Source organism: Cryptomeria japonica, chromosome 10 (assembly GCF_030272615.1).
Source record: "Cryptomeria japonica chromosome 10, Sugi_1.0, whole genome shotgun sequence".
NCBI lineage: Eukaryota > Viridiplantae > Streptophyta > Pinopsida > Cupressales > Cupressaceae > Cryptomeria > Cryptomeria japonica.
Window position 1 is genome coordinate 64,539,706 of NC_081414.1, and position 7,075 is coordinate 64,546,780.

Here is a 7,075-nt window from a genome sequence, read left to right on the forward strand (position 1 = left end):
AGGAGTACTAAATTCTAAAATCTGAAAGTTGATCTAGCCTATAGCTCTGATACCATGTTAATTTTAACACTTTTAGATTTAGAATTTATATTTAGTTTCTAATTAATTTGATTAACTGAAAGAAATTGGAATTAATGACAACATAGAAATGAACAAATTGAGAGCAAGACACAGTTACCCTAGGAAAACCTCCTAGGAGGAAAAACCCAACCAGAAAAGATCCTCAGATTTGATTATGGATTATAGTTATGCAATCATTACAACACTTATCTCATGTATTTGTAGGTTCAGATGTTGCTATCACAAGAGGTATGACAGATTGAGGTGGCTGCCTTCAACTTTCACTTGCTGTCATATGAGAGATGGATGTTGTTCCCTTAACCTAGATTGCAGACTGTTGGTGTCTGTTTTATCATCTACCAAACATTAGGATAGGATACCCGAAGGTATTCTATCCTCTCCTGAAAAATCACTACTGATTCCAAGGTCTATATGTGCGAACAAGCGACTTTAGTGGAATAGCTTCTTGGGTAGTGTATGCTGAAATTTCAAGGGGGACTTATGTTTGACAAGTATCTTGAACTACTGGACTTAGATGGATTTAGCAATTTTAGGCTCTTCTTTTTTGGGGGAATTTTTCGGGATTTAGACTTTCAAAAGAAAGGGAAAAAGAGATAGGGTTTAGGAAGGCTAATCTAATCCTACGAATTTTGGAGACGGTATCAACTGGGTGCTCTCGAGAAACCAAACCTTGCTTCGCCACACTAGGGACAACTACACAAGGCCGGTGCAATCTTCAATGGGTTGTGCTTATGATCGAGATGTTGGGATGCACAAGGGATGGGCTCAGACTAACTTTGCACGGTAGAATGGAAATCATCCATTTACCAAAAGTATGAGCGGAGATACACCATCAATTGACACTTATCAAATCCTTCATTCAAATTAACAACAACAAAAACAAATCTAAATTAATTCTAACTAAGTGTTGAGGCAATTGAAACCATGCAAATCATTCAAATAATAGAGATTACAAAGCAGCGCACATGCAATATATTATCTGGAAATGACCTTAAGCAACAATACATCAAAAACCTCACACCCTCCAAATGAGAGGAGGTAGCCTTATATAGTTTTCAAGAATAAATGAACGGTCGAGATCAAACAGTGATCAAGGGCCCAGATTGAAAGCTATAAACCCTAACTAGGGTTTCCCAAAACTAAATACCCTCGACCAATTACATTTGGGACACTTGTCCTTCTTGCTAAATATGAACCATCAATGAAAATATAAGGTTGTTACATTGTGAAGTGTGCCCTTCTAGAAGCTTCTGGATAAGTCAGGTTCATCGAACCTGGACATGCTGACTTGGAGCGATCTGATTGGTTGGAAAACAACGAGGCGCCACCTCAACGTGTTGGATGTCTTTCTTGAATTCTCCAATTTGTATCAAGAAATCGTCTAAGTATGGAAATTTGATTCCTTCTTGTCGCCATTTGATTGCTTGGGAGATTGTTTTTTTTAATTCCTTCAGGAGATGAAATTCTTCAAGAAGTTGGAAGTTTATCTAACTTTTCCATATTTTCACCAAGTCTGAGAACTTTTCTTTCTTGATGCCTTGAGATTCTTTCAAGTGCCTCGAATTTGGAGGAGAAATCCCCTCGTGAAGTTTTTCTCATACTTAGCCAAATTTGGCCCTCTCTATACTCGGACGAACCTTGCTCGTGGTCCCTTCTTCAATTCTGAATTTGGCTCGAAACTCCATTTGTGTTTTCTATGATGATCCTGCCTTCAGTTGCTAATTTTTGTTGCATGGGAGGAGGGTAAAAGCTCTAGATAACCCCTTGCAAATATGAAAGGATGGGATCAAGTTGTTCAGGCATTCGCTGTGATCATGTCCTTCTTCTCGATACCCTAACATGCCTTCATCATGATTGAGGAAATTGGAATTTTCTTTGTGAAACATTTCCCATACTTAGCCAAATTTTGGCTATCTTCATGCCCGGATGAACCTTGCCTGTGAACTTGTCCTCAATCTTTCGTTTGGCTTGAAACTCCAACTGCGATCTCTATGATGATCCCGCTTCTATTTCCTCCTGCGACCTGTAAAACCAAAGGAAAATAAGTTAGAAATCTATCTTGGATTAAAGAAAATCGAGGCTGCGAACGGCTAAGTGTTTGGAAAATTTCACTTCATTTTCATACTTAGCCATGAGAATGGGATTTTCACATGTAAATTCTCCAACCTTCAAGATAACTATGATCACAATCCAACACCAAGTGTTATAACTCCAAAAATTTCTTATACTTAGCCAAAAAAATGATTTTCCTCCCTTAGAAATTCGAACAAATTCACTAAAAATCATTTCTCAAACTCTGGTAAAACTCAGAAAATACATAAATCTGCATCATGAATTTAATTTCACCTTCAAAAATACTCAAAAATTCAGGAGAGATTCAATAATTCGTCCTTATACTGGTTGTCTTTCTCCAAAAATCTGTGAAACTTTTGTCAAAAAAGTTTATCCAACTTCTAGCAATATCCAAAACTTTCTCCAGATGAACTCCAAACTGAAAGTATTTTACTATGCTCTCCTTAATATTTTCGAACTTCTTGGTGTAGAAATGAAGTTTACAACGAAGTATTTGTAAATAAAGTTAAATCCTCAATCAGAAACCCTTAAAATCTTCCAAATCATGTTTCCAATTTTAACTTCATTCTTTTGGAAAGTGTTGTCATGTTTCCAAATTCGAAGAAAATATCTTCCAAAAGTTTCCAATTTGGCTATAAGTTTGAAATATTTATTAATCTTCCAATATTCTCTTTTAAAAAAACTTTCCATTTTGGATTTAAGTTCGAAATCCTTATCAATCTTCCAATATTCTCCTTTTGAAAACTTTCTATTTTGGATTTATTTCGAGGATTTTTAATAATCCTTAGATATTTTCTTCATTTTGGATTTAATTTTGAAATATCAGTGGATTTTGTGACATCACTGGCATCTTGTTGATTTTGTTTGACTTTTCAATACGTAGGTGGACTTTTGAAATTTATCTCCATCTTCTCCAAGGTATGGCGGACTTTGGAGACCTTTCCTCATAGCTCTCTTCAAGGCGAAATTTTTGGCTAAGGCATGGAGCGGACTTTAGCCTTTGCTCCTACATGGTGAAATTTTGGCTAAGGCATGGGGCGGACTTTGAAGGTCTCTCCTCATGGCTTTCCATTAAGGCGAAATTTTGGCTAAGGCATGGGGCAGACTTTGAAGGTCCCTCCTCACAGCTCTCTTTACCCTTGGCGGACTTTAAACTTGGCACCTCCTACCTTGCTCTTTTACTTTGGCGGACTTGGGAGAGGGCTCCTACATGACCTCCATCTTGGGCGAACTTTGGTGGCGGCTCCCATCTTGGGCGGACTTTGGTGGTGTCCCCAACTTGGGCGGACTTCTATCATCTCTCCCACCTTGGGCGGACTTTGGAGACACCTCCTCATGGCTCTCTAACCTATGGCGGAGTTTAGACTTGGCTTCTCATCACTTGGCATGCTTGGGCGGACTTTATGCTACACCCCTATGCACCCTACACATACATGGCGGACTTTGGAGTGTTGGCCATCATGGCCTCTTCAACCTATGGTGGACTTTGGAGTTGCTCCATGCAAGGCGGACTTTAGGCAACACTCCCACCTTGAGCGGACTTTGGAGACACCTCCTAGGGTGGACTTTAGGCATCCCTCCTCTTGGGTGGACTTCAAGCATCTCTCCCATCTTGGTGGAGTTTTGGTCTACCTCCCAACATGGCGGACTTTTAGACATCTCCAACATGGGCGGACTTCTAGACCTTTGCTCTTCAAGGCAGACTTTTGGAGGCTCTCAAGAGGGCGGACTATATATGAAATATAACATTTAAGTATAAGTGGTATTCTTATACTTTAAGTTATATTTCATATATATTGTCAGGATGTTTGAGAGTGGTTTCGGGCCTCTAGGACTAAAAATGCAAAATCTAGTTTTTGAAGGATTCTCCAATTTTCCAGACTTAGTCAAATTTCAGGATCAGGATGACATTCCAGACTTAGCCAAATTTCAAGACATTTAGTCAAATTTCAGGATCAGGATGACATTCCAGACTTAGCCAAATTTCAAGACATTTGCGGATCAAGATGATTTTTCGAGCTGATTATCCTTTGAAGGTGCCATGACCCCCTAAAATATAGGAACTTAGCCTTTTGGGTCAAAACTTGAAAATTTTGGATCGCGGTCGAAGCAGGGCAGTGGTACAAGTGTAAACCCTAGGTTTGCATCCTGAAAAAGCAAAAAGCCTAAAATCTAGGGATTTAGCTTTTTTAGGTCAAAACTTGAAATTTTCGAGTTCCGGTCGAAGCTGGTCAGTGGTGCAAGTGTAAACCCTAGGTTTGCATCCCGAAAAAGCAAAAAAGCAGACATCCCTAAAAAATAGGGAAAACTTTCTAAAAATAGCCATATCGGGGATCGGGCTAACAATGCCAAAAACGAAATTTCCTAAAAAAATAGGAAAAAGCAAAAAAGCAAATTTTCTAAAAATAGAAAGTTGTCCAAATTCGTCCAAATCAATTGTGATCTTCGTCCTTTGGCCTCTCTAAGCACTCTGGTGGTGTTCGCATTTCGGAATCACATAACTTGTAAAAACTAACTTTCAGTCATCAGGGCCTGAAATGCTCTGAACTGGACAAGGCTTGGTGAAACTGCAGCAAAAGGTCATAGGACACTAACAAAACCCTAGAAAGCAGGAAAAGAGAGGGTCCCCATTTGCAATGGGGCGATGTGTGAAAAAGGTCACAACACAGACCTTCAAGGAATTCGATGTGTATAACCTAGATTGCAGACCTTCAAGTAGTTCGTTGTGCATTCACTAAGTTCGCTGACTCCTCAAGATGGATTTCGCACCTCCTAATGGCAGATGAAAGTTGCTGTAAGTGCAGATGTTTGAAGTTCGCATTTAGGCCAGCATGTAGGTTTCGCATGAATGAAGGAGCTGATTGAATTGAGTGAATAACAATGAGTTCTTACCTTTACTTATATGAGGAGCGAACCTCTTAGCTAAGTTGGCTTTCCTTTTATTTAACTTTAATTATATTTTCCTTAAATGCCTTATGAATAGGGTCGGCCCTATTTATCAACACGTTGAGTGTTAAGTTGTGAGGTGAGGTTTTAAGGTTGCGTGAGGTATAGGGCTCTGCCCTGCACGTTTAAGGAAAGGGGCCAGCCCCTTTTGGGCGGATTCCAATGTTGCCCAAGGCAATTGGAATCCGTCATTCCCTAATTAATATCAACATAATAACAAGAGACAAAATAAGATTGGCTTAAACAACATAATAATAACATGAACCAAAAAAATTGTTAGATTGAATGTAGGGAATACCCATGTGGAAGCAAACAAGCTAGTAACAATAAGAGCCTAAAAAAAATTGGCTTAATTAGATTGGGGGTAGAAAACACACATGTAAAGCATTGAAAGGAAGACTTTGTGTAGGAATTGAATCTAAAAAAGAGTGTTTCAAATAGATGGTGAAATTAAATGGAAGATTAATTGAATCTAGAAAGAGTGTTTCAAACGGATTGTGAAATTGAATGATTTTGGATGAATTCAATTGAATGGTTTTGGATGAGCTCAACTTCTTTTTCTATTCAAGATAGAGCCCCTTTTCTATTAAAGATGATGAACTCTCCCAGCTTCTAACAATCCTTCATGGAAAGGACTATACCATTCTATTCAAAATGATGATGAGTTCTCCAAACTTCTCAACTCACAACAATCCCCTTTCATTGAAAAGACTATAAGAAGAACCAGCTATCAAGATAGTTACAACCTTCTCTATTGCCAACCGCTTATTTAAAAAACCATGAAAATTTTGAAAAATTTAAGTTACCAAACAGCTAGTGACATCCGCAATGTTTAGATGTCAAGGAAAGAAAAAGAGTTAATAGCAGAAATCTTAGTCGTTACACAACCGACTATGAAAGAACGAGACACCGACAAAACCAAAGAAAAAACTCATAACACAGAATCACAGCAAAACCAGAACTGAAGCAAAAATTGCATAAAACTGCCAATCGAATTGTGGAGAACTCCTGTAACATTTATACAGAAAGCCCAATTCGTGATGAGTCCCCTAACAAAAGAAAAGACAGACAGTAAAACCCAAGTCCAAAAAATATGATTTACTAACCTCATCTTTCAAATTAAGTGCTGCTTTGAGAAATGTCTGGTGAGTAGGATGAGTGAGATCTGCAAAAGACACACCCAAATCATTTTCCTGTTCTTCACAATCCCAAGCATCCTCCTCATCGGACACCTTATCTGCTAGGCTGTTATAAAAATACAACTCTGCCATTAATTTGAAACAAACTATGCCTAAATCCCACCCAAAAGTTGAAATAAAGTATGCCTTCAATTCTATTATGCACAACTATTTATTGGCTGCATCTATATATTGATAAAGCATGAAACATGTGGACAGTTTATATTGGAGCAAAGATATTTCAAATTGGCACCGCCATTGTCCCCATCTGCTTAGTAGAAAATATCATTGGAAAAGGGTTATCTGAGAATCTGATCAGCATAAGATGAAGAGTGTGGTATTACCTAAACATTTTCAAATTGCCTGGAATTTTCCCACCACATGGAACGCATTGGATTGCACAAGTGTTCGAAAAATATCGAAATGTCCATGTCAATTAGATGGCACCGTTTATGTCAATCTTATCTTCGTCCGTATCGTATCCGCAGGGTTTGCTAGGACAACTTTCTGTGTGCCTTCGCTATTTACATTTTCAAAGACATCCAAATCTGCGGCTACGCAATGCTCACATTAGCAAGAAAGAAGGTAAATAATTATTATACGGTGACGATTCATCTGTAAACGTTAAAATATGATGGGCTATGCCATGTCTGTACTCTGTACAGTATTATGGATTGGCATTATCATCCGACCATGTTTTAAATGGAATGTCGGAGATATGATCGGACTCCCACAAGGAACATGTTTTGTCTCATATTTTAGATAAATTCTAATATATATTTGTTTTTTAGTTTTTC

The 7,075-nt window shown here is 38.3% G+C and overlaps 1 pseudogene; it reads right to left on the reverse strand.

Annotated features, from left to right (window-relative positions):
* The window catches only part of LOC131859529 (lanC-like protein GCL1), a 29,231-nt pseudogene extending 22,643 nt beyond the window's left edge, over positions 1-6,588 (reverse strand).
* Positions 6,589-7,075: the final 487 nt, after the last annotated feature.